General features: G+C 38.2%; 1 protein-coding gene across 1 annotated transcript in view; it reads right to left on the reverse strand.

The window, feature by feature from the left end:
- LOC311292667 (uncharacterized protein) overlaps positions 1–8,727 on the reverse strand; it is a 26,302-nt gene extending 17,575 nt beyond the window's left edge. Inside the window, exons 1-2 of the mRNA XM_084412451.1 lie at positions 8,530–8,727; positions 7,122–7,525 (exon numbers count right to left, since the gene is read on the reverse strand). The gene's annotated coding sequence lies outside the window, so the exon portion shown is untranslated. The remainder of the gene's footprint in view (positions 1–7,121; positions 7,526–8,529) is intronic.
- Positions 8,728–18,645: the final 9,918 nt, after the last annotated feature.

An 18,645-nucleotide genomic window follows, 5' to 3' on the forward strand; every position in this document is an offset into this window, starting at 1 on the left:
GATGTTAATGTGATACACCTGTGCTTGTCAACTTGAGAACTAACTTCATAAATCCACTAAAAATTACCAAAACATACAGTACCAGTCAAAAGTTTGGAAACGTTACTATTTTTAATGTTTTTGCAAGAAGTCTCTTATGCTCATCAAGCCTGCAGTTAAAAAACAAAACAAAAAAACAAAACAGTAATATTATGAAATATTATTACAATTTAAAATAATGGTTCTGTTTTTTAATATACTTTAAAATCTAATTTATTTTTGTGATGCAAAGCTGAATTTTCATCAGCAAGTACTCCAGTCTTTGGTGTCTTATGATCCTTCAGAAATCATTCTAATATGCTGATTTATGATCAATGTTGGAAACAGTTGTGCTGCTTAATATTTTTTTTATAACCTGAGATACTTTTTTCAGGATTATTTGATGAATAAAAAGTTTAAAAGAACTGTATTTATTTAGAATAGAAATCTTTTGTAACAATATACACTACCGTTCAAAAGTTTGGGAACAATAACTATTTTTTTTTAAAGAAATTAGTACTTTAATTCAACAAGAATGCGTTAAATTGATAAAAGGTGATGGTAACGATTTATATTGTTAGAAATGTTTTTATTTTGAATAAATGCTGTTTTTATGAATAAATGCTGTTAACGTTTTACTCATCAATGAATCCTGAAAAAAGTATTCCAAAAAAATATATTAAACAGCACAACTGTTTCCATAATTGATAATAACTGAGTATCAAATCATCAGAATGATTTCTGAAGGATCATAAGACACCAAAGACTGGAGTACTTGCTGATGAAAATTCAGCTTTGCATCACAAAAATAAATTACATTTTAAAATATATTAAAAAAGAGAACCATTATTTTAAATTGTAATAATATTTCATAATATTACTGTTTTTTTGTTTTTTTTAAACTGCAGGCTTGATGAGCATAAGAGACTTCTTTCAAAAACAGTAAAAATAGTAACGTTTCCAAACTTTTGACTGGTACTGTATATTATGATTTTATTTTGCTCTCTATTGTAATGACATTAAGACATTTTTAAGTGCGATTTGTGTGTTCAAAAGTGTTTTGGGGGCTGCTGTGTATGAAATGCTTGCAACAGTTGTAGTGGGTCACTCACAAATCTGCCAGTGGTTACATAACTTGACTACATAATCAACTATTTCAACATCTATTGTTGAAACGTTTTGCTAGTCTCTGTATTTAATTTCTGAATGCACATTTAAACACAGGAGCAGTTAGCATGCGAAGTTATCAGATATTATGCCAATGCGTCCTTTCATCCGCTGACCCTAAATTGCATATAAGCTAAACATGATGTCACATTTGGGCTCATTTTCAAAATAAGCTATAAACATTGACAAAGTCTCTGAGCATCTGCTCACAGAAATCGCATGTTTACTGGAAGTGTTAGTCGACAGCTGTGAAAGACACCATTTAGCATTTAGTTTGTGTATTTGGAGGTTAGCCAGTCCATGTGCGGATGCTATGTCTGAAATACAACAGCTGTCACGTACTGAACCTGTGAATGAGTGTAAAATCTGAATATAACCCTGGAACTAACACACCTTATTATTACTCTACGCTGAACGACGCATATCGATTCGGTATGAAGAGGTCGAAACAGTGCGTTGGTCACATGCTTTTATTTCAGTGTTTAAAATGTACTTTGTAGATGCCAGAGTTGTGCGCCATTCAGAACTGAATTGAGAATGCCACTTAAATTCCAACTAAATTAATTTTTTTACAATGCGATTTGAATGTAAGTAGAATTCAAATCCATTGAAGTTTAAAGATATTCATATGATTCTAATTGAACTAGAACAGCAAAGTTTGTTGATCATGATACATTTTAATATTAATATTAATATTAATAATATTAATTAATAATATATTAATATAGATAGATAGATAGATAGATAGATAGATAGATAGATAGATAGATAGATAGATAGATAGATAGATAGATAGATAGATAGATAGGCAGATAGGCAGATAGATAGACAGAAGGATGGAGAGATGGATGGAGAGATGGATGGATAGATAGATAGATAGATAGATAGATAGATAGATAGATAGACAGACAGACAGATAGATAGATAGATAGATAGATAGATAGATAGAGGGATGGATGGAGGGAAAGATATATAGATGGATGTGGATGGATGGATAGATAGACAGACAGACAGACAGACAGACAGACAGACAGACAGACAGACAGATAGATAGATAGATAGATAGATAGATAGATAGATAGATAGATAGATAGATAGATAGATAGGCAGATGGATGGATAGATGGATGGATAGATAGACAGAAGGATGGATAGATGGATGGATAGATAGACAGAAGGATGGATAGATGGATGGATAGATAGACAGAAGGATGGATAGATGGATGGATAGATAGACAGAAGGATGGATAGATGGATGGATAGATGGATGGATAGATGGATGGATAGATGGATGGATGGATAGATAGATAGACAGAAGGATGGATAGATGGATGGATGGATAGATAGATAGATAGATAGATAGATAGATAGATAGATAGATAGATAGATAGATAGATAGATAGATAGATAGACAGAAGGATGGATAGATAGATGGATGGATAGATAGATGGATAGATAGATAGATAGAGATTAACTTCAGTGTGGAAGAGCACTTCATTTCACAGAATGCATTACCTGTGTTGAATTACTTTGAATTTCAATTCAGTGAAATCCTCTTCCTATCATTCGAATTCAATGTTTGTTGTGGCTAATTCAAATGCACAAGATTTTGCACAACCCTGACAGATGCTTAAATGCTGATGGTTTGTTACTCAGTTAATGTTGGCTCCAGAACATTACACCAATGTGCTTAATATGCAGGTGATGCAAATTCCAATTTAAATGAAACCACATATGTAAATTTTACTCCTCCCAAAATGTTACAGAATAAATGTTTGAGAGCATTATAGGCTATATGACATGTTACAGCCGTATATAGCCAAACGCTACTGCAACATGCATTGCCGCTGATGAGTATAGCTGAGTATCTCTTCAGCAAGCCATCGCACAAACTAATGCAAACGAATTTATATTCGGATTCATATTGGTTTTGCGGAGTGAATGTGGCCAAGTGTAAATGGAACCGTTTTAACAAATCAGGTTGGTATCTGATCAGTACAAGTGACCAGGTGTAAACAGGCCCTGAGAATTTCTGTGATGTTCTGTGATACATGCATGCTAACATCTCCGTGAAATCTAATTCACAGTCCTCAATGTTTTGCTAGTTTTTACGTCATTTTTGCCTGTCCTGTCTCTTGAAGAACTTTTTGCATTTTCTGTACAGATTTTGGGAGAAAAGTCAGCAGACTTCATTGGGATGGAATGGCTTTTATAGAATGAAAAATGTGGGACAGTTCATCCAAAAATGTAATTTACTCACTCTCTTATTGCTCCAAACATTTCTGACCACAAGATATTTAACAGAAATAAATAAATCCTTTTAATGGAATTATTTTCAGTTCAGCAGAAAAAAAGTACGTCAAACTAGTTTGGAACGGCATGAGGGTTTTATTGTTTGGTTAACTTTCCATTTTAAGACGGCTAAGAATATCACACTCCTATTGGTATCTGTCCTGTATCTTTAAGGCATTTCTTACATTTTTCATGCAGATTTTGGGAGAAATCACACAATGTAAAATATGTTAAAATGTGTGATGTTTAACCCAAAGATGTCAATATATACTAACCCTCATGTTCCAAATCTATATGGACATAAAAAATATGAAATTCAATGGGTTCCAATATTGTTTTTACACAACCTTCCAAATATATTCTTTTCTATTCAGCAGAGGAAAACTCATACAAGTTTGGAACGACATGAGAGTGAATATTTATTATTGTTTTGGGTTTTTGGGGGTAAACTTTCCATTTTGAGACCTGAGAATGCAACACTCCTATTGGCATCTGAAAGCATATTCAATTTTCACATTTTTTTTTTACTAAATATGAAGTAGTTTGTGAATGACAGGCATCTCAGTCCTAGCTCTGCAGACCCAGTTTCCGTGTGGGCTCAGTCATGAAGTCAACAGTTTGGTTCGGAGGTTTGATTTGTGGTTCCACTGAGGATTTACAACGGCAGGAATTTGATATCATCATATAACCGAGCTTCCCAAGGTTGGAGGGGTCATTTCACCCGCTCTGTGTGAACGCCGCGCCTTTTAGAGGGTATTTCCTGCCATCTTTCACCCCAGTTAGTATTTGCGGCTGGTTGTAAAAATGTACCTCATTTAGGGAAAGTCTGGAACATCTGACAGGAATAAAAAGCCCAGATGCACGATGGAGAAGACATGCACATGTGCGTCGCTCTAGTGATCAATAGCCGGAAAAGGACGTGACCTTTACATATCACATCCTGATTAATGCACACTAAACCGCAATGTATTCAACATTGTTTTAATCACGTATGCATGATTTAGAACTTCCAGAGTTGTTTTATTTTTTGTTTGACAACAGCTGTGTTATCAGATATTACAAATGGATAGTCAAATCTGTAAACCGTAAATCAGTTGCATCGTGGAATTTTACGGTCTGGATGCAATGCCACGAATGTTTGCTTTCGCGAGCCAAAGCCGAGGTTAGCCTCAATCCAGACAGTTCTGCGTGCCGAAGAGCGGATCGTACTTAAATAAAAACCCTGGTGCTATTGTGCGTGATGGCGTTTTAAAAGTCCTGATGATTAGCGACTGGCACACTTCAATGCAGCTTACTCTGAGCGTGTCGGAGCAGGACAGGCAGAAAAAACAAACGCGCCCATTCAAGAGCTTCTTTCTGGAAAAATGTGCAGGGATCAAAACGAGATGTCAAAAAGCTCAGGTTCGTGTTTTGAATGCATAACGCTGCACCTGCAAAGCGGATTTGGAGAGTTCCCCCTGAGGTCGAGGGAAAGAGTGTGGGCGAAAGCGTCGATTTTTACAGCGTGTTCCTTCATCAGGCTTGCAAACTAAGCCCGGTTGAATCCCAGGTTATGGGAGTTGAAAGGCTCAAGTGAATATAAGCTTAACCTGCCATGACACTGCCACCTCAAAATGCGCCAGATCCCACTGACGATTATGATCAGGTCATCGTGACGGGTCATACCAGCCTGGCTAAATTACTTGAAACAAGAGGTAACAATAACAAATAATAATCCTAGTGAAGATTTGTGAACCATTTTTGTTCACTATGGCAGTGGTGCAGTAGATTTTGTCGAGTCAAATTACATGTATTTATACAATACGCTCTATACAATACAACACTACAGTCCAGGCATAATACTAAGATCATCTGACAAGTTTCTTCTAACTATTCCCCGTGCGCGTTTCAAATCGAAGGGTGATCATGCTTTCTCTGTCGCTCGTCCAAGATTGTAGATCTTCCTTGACTCTTAATGTTTTTAAGGGCCGCATAAAATCTTATTTGTTTTCTTTGCCGTTTTATTACATCAGTAGATGGATTTTTTTATGTTTGCTCTTGTTGTAATGTACAGCACTTCGGAACTACTGTGGTAGCCTGTAACGTGCTATATAAATAAATGAACGGATGAATACAGATTGTTTCAAAGCAGCTTCACAGTAATAAACAGGGACATAACAGCTTCAATGATGCAAACTAGAGCAGCACGATTGAATTGTTAAAAAGATCACAATCTCGATTCAAACACCCACGCGATCTCATTCCTAAATGACAACGATTTGCCTATGTCTGTTAAACCTTTGACAAAATCACACCGGAGCATCAAATCTGTGTTCGCGCTGCCGCTGAACCAGAGAGAAGTTATCATTTATGAAACAGCTTCACAAACAGTCTTTTCAATCACACTGTATCGTTATTTCTGTGTTACAAATATTCAAATTATCACAGAAGTACTGGGATAAAAGTGTATAGCTTTTACGGTATCTACGGTAGTGAGCAAAATAGAGCAAATCCTTTTGAAAGTAACTTGGCGCTTCAAACAAAGATTGTATCGATTACATCATTACGCCAGTAGGTGGCGACAAGTGACTTAAAAAGGTATGTCGTTAAATCATTCATTCAAGAGATTCGATCAAAAACGTTGATTCATCCAGTAATGAAACAAGTGAAGTGCTTATGATTGAGTCATTGAATCATTCAGTCAAACTAAAAATAAATAATATGATACTCAATTTATGCAGAATCGTGCGGCTCCAATGCAAACTTCATCAGAGACTAAACGACAGTGGTGTCATTAGTAGCTCAAGTCAGTATTGATTCAGTCCCGTTCAATAACTGTGTAAGGTTAATTAATCACGAAGCAAGTTTAGTTCAGCTTTACAGAAGACAATAGAGTCGTTATTCAGCTCGAGTCGGTTCAGTGTTGATTCAATTCAGTGCAATAACTGTGTAAAGTTCAATTCAGCTATACATCCGCTCTACTGAAGGCAATAGTGTCATAGTCAATTCAGTTCAAGTTTTCTTCTCATCCAAAAGCATATTACTGAATGTTAAATGTCTTGGTTTCCAGCACAAGACTAAATGCTGATTAACCCAATGGGAGTCCCTGAATACTCAACAGATACTCTTTGAAAACGTCTAACCTGGTTTACATCGAACTACCCATAAATACCTCTATATCTGCCCCTAAAGAGATCCACTGTGTAATGGTATGGGTAAAAAAAAACTAAAAAAGACTGTGTCAAGCTTGTTGAACTCAAATGGACTGTAAGTGATGTATGGTGGCCTGAAGGTCTAGGAACAGGAATCAAAGGCTCTCCTAGGGGACTCCTAGGGTTTTTTTTTTGGTTTTTTTGGTCTAATGTAAAAAAAACACACCAAACAAGGATTTCCTTTCACTATCTATTGCATCTGATAAAACACTGTGAGATTTCCAGCCCCTATCGAGAGACACATGCAGATGTCTCGGTAATCTTCGAGAGAATACAACTTCCACAAGTATGGAAAACTTCAGCATCTTGATTCGATTAATGAAACAACCTGTTTACTAATCTTGATGTATGCGCTCTGGCACAGTTGTGCTCTCTGAATCTGTGGCGATCTGCAGTGTTTAACACCCCGGCTGTAAGTGGCAGCTTATGCTGACAAAAGAAGATGTGTCCTTACCAAGTGGCCAGCTAAGCCAGACTTATCAGGACGGCGTTGCGTTGGCTTGACCTCAGGCAACAGGTGGGGAGGGCAAATCCCTCATGGAGGCAGGATTGGAGATGCTAGTGTGTGTTTTCCATCCACGCTGTACATCCATGTAATCAGTCGATCGCGGGTTGGTTTTGTGTGGATATTAAGTACTATACCAGTGTCTTAGAGGTTCCTTCTCATGATGACTTCTCCTCCGGGATATATGTTTACACTAACATTTCTTCCGGCCACTCTGGAGGTGGGCTCGGAATTTCCTCATCCTTTGACATAGTCGGTTACGCAAGTCTGAGACTGGTTGATCGTGACTTTGCGATTTAAATCAGTTTTGGAAATTGATTCAGGAGTCCCGTCCGGTTTTTAGGATGCCAGATCTGAAACACAATTCCACATTGGCAAAGTCAACACTGTGCACTTGGTACGGACAAAGAAAGCAGCAGAAATTAGCATTTTTTTTTTGGTTTAGATTTATTTAGAGTTTGACAAGGCAGGATATTGTAGAACAAAACCTGGAAATTTCTCAAACATAACACATACTCAAAACAACCTCATGTACCTAATAAAAAAAAAAAAACAGGTGGAGTAAAACAGATACACAGAAAACCCTGAAATACATCAGGCTTCATACAATCAAACCTGTAAGTTATTTATAAAACAATTTAAGAGCACGTGGAATAAAAAAAAAGTTCATGTCTTTTTGTTTTACTCCAGGGAACAACAAATTCCCAAGCCGGGGAAGCAGGTGTAATGCAAAACCTTGCATTTTAAGGCTTCTCTGATATCAATCAAGTATTAGTTAAAGTAGTCCAATCTATAAAAAAAAAAAGACCATTTCACCAAACATTTGTGTGTTCTATGTCCATTACACTTAGGAGAGTATCATATTGTTTGCTTAGCAACATGCAAACTCTATCAAAGTCAATCGTGAGTCAAGTCTCCCATGCAGAGGGCTATTTGTAAAGTGCACAGAGTTTGTCCCTATGCAGAGCGTTTCAAATCAATCCCTTATGATGTTCCTCTCGGTTACGATGCCTATGTAGACAACAACGGCAGCCAAGGTTTTGCAACAGAGCTGTTAAGTGAAGCCAGGAAATTTAAGTAAACCTTTAAGGGTCTCTCACCGTCCGTCATATGGTTTAGACCAAGCATTTGACTTGTTTTATGACAAAATGTTTGTTTTTTTGTGTGAAAGTTCTCAGAATTTATTTAGCCTGAAATGAATTGTCAAAATTGAAATGTTTTCCTCACTTTTCTGCTTTCCTCAACATTCCTGTTTAAACCGTAACTTTTATAAGTGACTTAAATTAAATATGATCGCAGTGCAGTTTGTCTTAAAATTGTAAGGTACTTAAACTAAGCTTATTCCTTCCAGACTTACCATGTGCCATATGAAGCTTACAGGCTGTCCAAATCCTGGTTTGGATGTCCTCTCATACGGAGTCTTTCGTGCGTAAGATCCCTCCGTGCGTGTGTGTGTGTGTGTGAGAGCAGGAGTTTGCGTGTGTATGTTTTTTAGGGGTGTGCGCATGGCGAACTCTCCTCGGTCCCTGTCAGTCTTTCTCCTCCCTGTGTGTGTGAGACTCCTCCTCTACCAACACACTGATCACTGGATGGGTCGGATTACCGTAGACTTTAATCGCTTCTTGGATCTCCCCCTCTCTCGCTGGACGGGGCCTGAGGATGCTCACAACCAGGGCACAATGAACAAGGGCTGTAAACACCTAGTGCACACCACATGCTTGACACCTGTGATGTGGGACAATCCATATAATTCCAGACAGGCTTCAGAAAGTGTCACTAACTCTTGTAACTCAATAACTCTTCTAATCTTTAATTAATGCCCTTTAATTATTGTTTTGTCTCTTGTGGATGCATTGCAAGAGATACAAAGAATGCAAGCTGCTCTGTGAAGGCAATTCAATCAAGTTGCTATAAAAAATGTATATATATAATGACCAGGAGCAATCTAAGATGCACATTATAAGAAGTGCAAATAGTCAAACTTGTTTCAGTAACTGCCCACTATTGCTCAGATATTTTACCTTTAGTACAAATAGCATATAACTTCTATTTAAACTCCGTTGCATCTATCAGTATTTGTGCGTAGCTTAAAGGGATACTCCACTTTTTTTTGGAAATAGGCTCATTTTACAACTCCCCCAGAGTTAAACAGTTGAGTTTTACCGTTTTCGAATCCATTCAGCCGATCTCCGGGTCTGGCGGTACCACTTTTAGCATAGCTTAGCATAGATCATTGAATCGGACAGGACCATTAGCATCTCTCTCAAAAAAATGACCAAAGAGTTTCGAGCTGATATCAGCAGATTTAGTAGATTTTATTACAAGTAAAATAATAATTTCAGTGTGATTATTTTCCCCCTCAGAAAATCAATGAAAATGTGAAAATATTATTATTTAATAACAATATAATTTATTACAATTTACAATTAACAGTATCATTTATTTACTATATAGTGTGTGAATTGAAGGTTATATCAATAATTGCCATCCATTGTTGATCATATATTTGATATTATAACATAATTTGATAATATATATTTGATACGTTTATTATTTGTGTATTTAATGTACCTGTAAATACAGTAAAGGCTGATGCAGACATGCAAATTCAGATGCGAGTCCACGTGCATCTTTTTATCACCTTGTCGCAGAATTTCTTGTTTTTTATAGTTTTTGTCTTGTGATGTTTTCTTTCGTCGTTCTTCAAAATGCCTCAAGAAATGGAGGCAAAATTTCACCTTTCAGGTCAATGGAAGCGCGACACTTTTCGACACGCTTTTTGAGCATTTAGCTTCCCCTACAGCTCATAACCGAATTGAACGCTGCATGACGCTGAAGGATTACTGCGATATGTAGTTTGGCATGCGTTTGTGAATGACATCAGTTCTAAAATAAATAAATAAAATCACTAGGCCTTCATGTAATCTCTTTTTTTGCTTGTGTGCCATCGGTGCGTGTCAATGCAAGCACACGTACCTGTTTGTCAAGTTTTTCTTGCTCTGTGACCTTTGACTTAGGGTATTCAGGCTATATTTTCTGTTAATAAAGACCACATTGCTAGAACTGCCGGGTCCTACAGATTTGCCTTGTACAACATTAGGTGGATCAGGCCCTTCCTATCAGAGCATGCTACACAACTCCTTGTCCAAGCGCTTGTTCTATCCAGACTGAACTATAGGCCTCATTTCCTGGTTTCGGAACGTTTGAAATCGGCAAGCAGTGTACTCGCACTTCCGGTGGTTACTTAGTTACCTTTAGATGAAAAGTAGGTCAGTAAACTTAAATAAAATTGCGATATAGACCAGTGTCTGTCGATATTAAACCGCATAAAGACTATTTAAAGCATGTTCTGCGTGTCTCTGTGAATGAATGGCACAGACGCACTGTTTCATTTGCCACACACACACACTGAGGCACGCATGACGCTCGCGATGTTTTCAGCCTATATGAGGACATTAATGCACTTCATCAACACAGCCGCTCTGAGAGTCACTTCAGCAGCATTTTAGCTTCATTTGAGAAAAACTATCGTCATGTCATAAAACACAGAGAGACTCAAAGGTCTACACGGCAACCCGTCAAAATAAAAGTTTGGTTTAACTTTTGAAGAAAGTTTTGCTGAAATCATTACATTTTAAATAATTGGTTATAACAATTTAATTAAACCATTAAAATGGAATCAAGAAAAAAAAAAAAAAAACTTTTGGGAGATGCGAGAGCGAAGTAGTCCAGTGATAATTAACAGGCAGCCATGGTGAACGCAATAACCAGAAGACGCAGTAGCCTACACTGCTAAAGCAATTTTTCGCGGCTACTTCCGGCGTTCTATTGTGATGTGATAAAGGCCTATTGTAATGCTCTCCTGGCTGGTCTTCCAGCTTGCTCTGTCAAACCTCTGCAACTGATCCAGATGCTGCAGCTAGAGTGGTCTTTAACAAGCCGAAGAGAGCACATGTCACACTTCTCCTCACTAAATTGCACTGGTTGCCAGTTGCCGCTCACATCAAATTCAAGTCACTGACGTTTGCCTATAGAACAACCCCTGGCTCTGCTCCCTTTTACCTAAACTCATTACTCATTAACTCATATAAACTCAGTCCATTATTGTGTTTCATCATCTCAAAGAGGCACAAAATCACTTTCTCGGACCTTTACCTTGACTGTTTCCCTGCCTAACTCAACCAGAGCTGCTGAGTCCGTAGCCATTTTCAAGAAACGGCTGAAGACGCATCTTTTTCGGCAGCACTTGATCCAGTAATACTAACACTTTCTCTTCTTTTATATTTATCAAACAAAAAACAAAAACAAAACAAATTTTTTTTTTTCATGTACTGCGTTAGATTAAACTGAGGAGGGTCATACAGGGTTCCCACGGGTGCTTGAAATCCTTGTGAATCTGAAAAAAAATAAAAATAATTCAAGGCCCTGGAAAGTTTTTGAAAATGAACATAATAGAGACAGTTCCTTGAAAGTGCTTGAATTTAGTTTTCTGGAAAAAAAATCCATATTATTCCCTCCGGTCCGCTAATGTGTTATTTCGGCAACACTTTGTGGCCTATGCACACTAGCTTGCTTGATTTATGTTAGCTACGCACATTTACGCCTTACGTTAAGTGTTTCCCGCGTGAGGTACTTTATTGCCATGACGGTCACGTGCGCACAAAACAACTACGATGGAACCTCAGTGTTTGTTGTTCGACACAACAAATGTGATCCCACATTAAGTCCTTGAATTTGAGGGTATTGGACCTGGAAAGTCCTTGAAAGGTCCTTGAATTTTAAGGGCGTTTTCACACCTGAAAGTCCGCAACAAGGTCCGAACCAAAGTTCATGTTTTGATACATTGTATACATTCGGTTAGTTTTGGTTTGGTCTCACATTGCAATTATGCGAGCGCACTAAAGAACTTTACATGACGTACTTGCCTCAATGTCGTCATCATCTATGTGGGCTGCATCTTGACATTGATTGGTTTGTAAACGGATGTGCGTCTAACTTCAGCGTGTTGTCAATTCGGCGGAAAACTTTGACAATAATGAATGAACAGATATGTCTCCACTATACTTTTATTATTATGGCATACTACCTGCAGCACCAGCTATACTCGAGGCTAGTTCATATGAACGTCCTCGTCGTGCAAACATTTTATCGTCGCCGGCAGGACGTGTGTGTGTGTGTGTGTGTGTGTGTGTGTGTGTGTGTGTGAATCAGCTGGAAGAAACGCTGTGGGCAGGACTGACAGATCTGCACATAAATATTCTTCTTCAGTTGTTTAGGGAAGGCCAGTGTTTCCCAACTTTTTTCCAGTCAAGGCACCCTTTGAAAATTAAAAAAAATGTGTGGCACTAGGGTGATCACTAGTGATTTAATTTCACTAATGTTGTCACGATACTAGCCTACTTTGAACCTTGAAATGTATCAATTTTCAATACCACAGGGAAGAACTGCCATATAGGCCTACTGTCATATAGATATTTTTAATATTATCAAAATGTTTTGTCCATCCATTTAAAGTCTAGGAAATCATTAATTTCTTCTGAAGAGATCACTTTACATGATGACATATTTAATTAAGGCTTTTATTCATATAAACATTGCTCAATTATTATATGTTATAATTGCACAAGATAGCTTGTTTTTTTATATATATATTATGTAATAATTTCACAGTCAATCTCCAAATTAATGTAGTAACAACATAAAGACAGTATATTTCAAATAATTGTTTAATGGCATCTTTTTATGAATGAAGTGTTATTTGATTCTGATGTCACTGCTGCACATGTGGATCCCACACGCGTCCCATTTTCACAACTCTTAACGTTAATTTGAGACTTTATTTAACTAATTTAAGACTGCTCTCATGAGGATACTCAAAGCGAAAGCGCGAAAGAGAAGTCGATTCTGGCGCGCATCTGTGCGTCGTGTGTGTCAGCATCACAGACAGCGCATTATCTTTTGTATTTTCTCGATTGCATGGTTTAAAAGCATTTGCATGAAGAAGAACGTGATTATATAATGTAACGCTAGCCAAAGGATGATAAAAAAAAACTAAAAAAACCCGGATGCTGCTTTAATTGCGTTAAATATTTTAAAATATTTTTAACGCGTTAAACTGAAAGACATTAATCGCGCACGTTACCTTTGACATCAGCACGGACATAACCGATGTGTTTATGTGAATACGCCGCAAGACGGACGTTGTGACAACGTTGTGTTTTCGTGTGTATTTGAACATAAGCGCAACAATGAAAAATAGGCAGCTTTATGTGGACGCACTGGGAATGAGGCACGGGAATAAAATCACGCGCAAGCGTTTTCAACGCCGAAAACTTATGATTTGCATTTTTATTATAAATTTGTGCGCATTATTTGTTGTTATTAGAGACTTCCAACGATCCGAGATTGATTTAATTTTTTTTTTATTTTTTTTTTACACATTTTAGCAATTTTTAAATGTTTGATGGAGTTTTTACACGGCACCCCTGCTCTCGCCAGAAGGCACCCCGGTTGGGAAACACTGGTTTAGGCCACGCGGGAACCACCGGAACTTCCTGTAAATGGTCTGAAAGTCCGAACCATACAGAAAATGCTTTCACACTAGAAACGAACCAAACCTTTGTTCAGTTTGATCCGGACCGAGACTACCTCTTTTTGTCGGACCAAATTTCGTCTGTTTGGTCCGGACCGTTGTCCAGGGGAGCTTTCACACCAGTAATTTTGATTCGGACCAAACTGAAAAAGTCCGAAAATCCGGACCAAACAAGGTAGGTGTGAAAGGGCCCTAAGTTAACCAAGGTGTGGTGTTCATATTTTTGTTATTCAGCCAGTGTTCGTGGGTTTGGTGGACCCGCTGCATTTTGGTTTTTTTAATTCAACATAATCAAACAATTTATGTTAAAATACTCAACAGATGTTTACTTCATCCCAGTTACAAGCAATATAATATAATATAAACAGCATTTATGGTTAATATTAATATTTAACTGCTTCTGTTGTTCTCATTTGTAAGTCGCTTTGGATAAAAGCGTCTGCTACATGAATAAATGTAAATGTATTCTGCTTTGAAATGAGTGTGATTTGTGCTAACGGACTTGACTTGAGATTTGTTTTGACGTGACATGCATTGCACTTGGTTTGTAGTCGTGGAAAGCAGCATGCTGTCCCCTCACCTCACAAGTCCTTCCACAGCAAAATAGCTTGAAACTTATGGCTGTTGACCAAAGACGCAGTCCTCCGGGAAGAGAAAGTGTGAGACTCTGCAGGGCTCCTGAGAAGGTCCATGCAAGGTTATTGACTCGTACACTCCCTGAAACGCATCGGCTCTCAGCATAAAGAGTGTTAGAGTCAGTTAATGCAAAGCAGATGGAAGACCTTCACGAAACATGAATGTCTGACTGTACGACAGGCAACCTGTCCGAAGTCTCGAGCAACCCCTGACTCAGAGATATCTGACTAGTCTCGTAACATTCCAACCGCGTGATTCAGCACCTGGACGGAGAGAGAAAAGTGTGTTTGACAGTGAAGCATGTCTTTGCTGAGAGGATAGAAGGATAGTTTTTTTAACTGGTTTGATGTTAAACTTGGAAAGAAGAAACTGTTTTAACATGAAAAGACAACAGCTTGATTCTCTTGAACACTCTAAGGCAGTGTGTTCACACTAATTTGGTTCACTTGGTTTGTTTGGTCCAGACAAAAAAAAACAAAAACATTCCTGGTCCGCTTAGCGTTCACATTGGCATTTTAACACTGAACCTAAAGATACTGAACGTTACTGATACGTTCACAACCTGATTGTTCGGATTTTATTACGTATATTTCGCGACAGACCTTCCCAAACATCTAAAACGATGCTGTGTTCTGGGATAAATGTGCTCGTTGTGTGTGTGTGTCGCTGCATATGATGGTATTCTGACCAGCTGAGAACTCGTGAAGAGCTTATGAGTGTGTAAAGGAGTCAAAACAGCGTCAGGAATCCCTCCGTCACACAAACCAAGATCTGCGGTGAGGAGACGCGCTTCTGATGCCTGAACTGAACTGTGATGAGCAACATCACGACTATGATGAGACAAACAGGTGTGCTTGAGCATTCTGTCCTTTTTAGTGTCGCATCTTCCTGTTTTTGGTTCGTTTACATGTCTTTGGTCCGTGTCGCGTTCATATATCAGTCGAACCGCACCAGAGTTTTTGGAAGTGAACCGAGACCCATCTTTTTGAAAAGCTTGTTATCACCGTTGTGTACAGTTTACCTCCACACTTCAATTTACAAGGAGCTATTGGATCTGGTTTCAGGGTCACCACAGAGCCTTTAATGTTCACATATGTGACCCTGGATCACAAAACCAGTCACAAGTCGCACGGGTATATTTGTGGCAATAGACAACAATACATTGTATGGGTCAAAATTATCGAATTATTTTCTTTTATGCCAAAAATCATTAGGATATTAAGGAAAGATCATGTTCCATGAAGATATTTAGTAAATTTCCTATCGTAAATATATAAAACATTTATTTTTGTGAGTGAATGCAGCACAAAGACGAAAACTTTAAAGATGATTTTCTCAATGTTTTGATTTTTTTTTTTGCACCCTCAGATTCCAGATTTTCAAATCTCCGCCAAATATTGTCCTCTCATAACAAACCATATCAATGGAAAGCTTATTTATTCAGCTTTCAAGTGATGTATAAATCTCAATTTCCCAAAATTTACCAATGTGACTGGTTTTGTGGTCCAGGGTCACATATCATGTTGCGCTTGTGTCGAATTCAAATGTGTCAAGCGACTTTCACTGGTTATCACTTCAGTATAGCAGAGAAAGCATTTAAGCGATTTGCCAATCGGCACACCGGGGATGTTCAGGTGCTTCCGGTGCTTCAGGTGCTTCCGATGGCCAGTCAATCTACTCCACAGCCAATCACAGGCCCCATCCATGTGATGTTTTCAAAAGTACCGACTTCGATACCAAATGTGACGCTTTGAGCGCTCGTACCGAGCCTACGTTCTGACGTACAACCCAGAAGCGCTGCGCTGTTACACTACGTGAACTCACTCAGAGGCCCACACAGAAGAACATGAAGAGTTGATCAGGATCATCCATGGAAAAAACTCAAGAAATACTTTTGAAAACAGTTAGTAGTTTTGTAATTCTGCTTGGTGACTCTATTGTTGCAGAAATAACATACCTCACCTTTAACTGGAAATGTGCAGGTGTTGATGGCTGTGATTATAGAATACTCAATATTTCCAGTGTATTTAGGTGTCATAACATGCCATTTATTTGTGACGGTTGTATACTGAATCACAATGGCCACGTACACAAACGTGCAAGTGAGTAAATGATCATTCTGTGTGTTTATGGAATACAGGAGTCACTCCTGAGCTTGAACTCTTTGGCATCTCATGTATGTAAACATAAAGCATGAATGTTTAATCGGATTGGTTCGGCTGTTTTTGACCAAAATGACGCAACAGGAGACTTATAAATCTCCCAATTATTAGTGAACCGCTATGGATTTGCTAAATTCTGTTGTGCCAAAAATATTGTAATGTTTGCAGGGTTATAGTTAATTAAAACTGAACTCATTTTTGTTTAAATTGAGACGGACACATGAAAGAAATGACAAAAACACATCAATTAAAACACTTTAATATGAAAATGGAAAACACTCAATGCTAATCAAATAACAGTTTGTTTGTTGCAACAAAAAAAATGCTTTCTTTAATGTCATTAAATTATCTCCGTTCCCACGTTTAGTTACTCGAGTAAAAAAAAAAAGTGTAACATTATGTATCTGACCAGAACCCATTTTTTATTTCACTTTCTCTTTTTCAGATAAACACACACCCATCATTATGTGTAAGTTCAAACACTTGCGCATTGTTGTATAGTTCTGTGGAAGCAGTTAAACCCTATCTTATGCTTTTGTGTTAAACAAAGCTGTTCATCGAAGCCTTTATCTGCATGGCTGCCTGTCTCACAAAACCCTTATGGTGAATTACTAAACAGATGTACTGAACCAAGACCATGGGATGCATTTCAGACTGAAGGGCTCTTCACTGGAGCCCCAAAACAGGGTGATGTTGAGATGACAGATTTTCTTATGTAATAATAGCAGGAAATCCTCAGCAAATGGTATTCAGGCCATTTTTTTCTGTTTACTTAACAAACTATAGCTAACAGTGATGCGCGGGTCAATGTAGCCTATATTGTGGCTATGATATAGCCTAGTGTTATGTAATAAAGGCTTGATTTATTCATTTATTTCGTTTCATTTAAGATGCTGCATGTGTTTATCCAGTCTAATCGAAGTGTGCGTCTCTCCCCCGACTTTCCCAACAAAAATCCCGCCCCCTCTCAGAAAATACATAAAACTGACATTACTGAGCTATATGTGTTTAAAAGTAGCCTATTAAAAGTGGTACAATGGCATTGCTCAGTTCAACGTGTTGGGAAATCGGGCATTTTGTCCCGCGTCAGCATTTATTCAAAAGTTAATAACGCTCAACATTCAAAAGGTAAATAAGGATTTCCCACTTGTATTAGTAGGCTTAGGCTATTTCGCCACGTGGATGTCCAGTTGAAGCTCTCACAAGCACAAAATGCAGGCATAGAATATGTTAATAAAGTCTTTATTAACGCATTTTAGACGAACAAAAACAGGTAGGCTAGTACTATATAAATTACAAAGGTTTAATTGGCATCTTTATTTCAAACGACCCGATCGACCGTGACCCGAATATCATTAAAAATATTTTTGGATGACCCGTAACCGCGGGTAACCGCGGGTGACCGCAGGCACCCGCTCATTTTGGATCATTTTGGATTTGGATTTTGCATCACTGGTAGCTAAGTCTTTGAACACACTTTTGGTGTTTTGCTGATTTTTAGTGGATGTATGAAATCAGTTCTCCTCAAGTTCACAGGTGTAGAGAATCACATTAAAGGGATATTTCACCGCTGGAAAGATGAATGTGTATTTAAATTGGGTCATTTATGTAGTAGAAATGTGAAATTATTTTAGAAGTTGGTGCCTTCTAGACTGAGAAAAGCCAGAAAATGTATTTTTGGCTCATGTGGATGAAAGACTACATCTCCCAGAATGCACTTGCTTCGCTGCCCTACGAGGACACTCCCAAGCCACGCCTACCGGTTACAGAGGGCAGTATCGGGAGAAATGATACAGCTAGGCTACTAGTCGACTGGAAACTGAAAAGACGGCGTTTTATCGTGAGATCCCCCTATGGGCGGGTTGAACACATGCGGGACGAGCTCCTCCTACTGGCTGGAGTCTCTCGCCTCTGGACAAAAGAGCCTCTGATGAGCTAAATGATGATTTTTGCGTCATCTGAGGTTTTTTTCCAGACACACAATACAGAAATCTCTCGTCTCAGGGGGACATGAGGGAGGGAAACACGGTCACTCGAAAATACTACCGGGTTTCTACTGATACGAAGCTTAACGCTAATCGGT

The sequence above is a fragment of the Rutilus rutilus genome, assembly GCF_951802725.1.
Source record: "Rutilus rutilus genome assembly, chromosome: 6".
NCBI lineage: Eukaryota > Metazoa > Chordata > Actinopteri > Cypriniformes > Leuciscidae > Rutilus > Rutilus rutilus.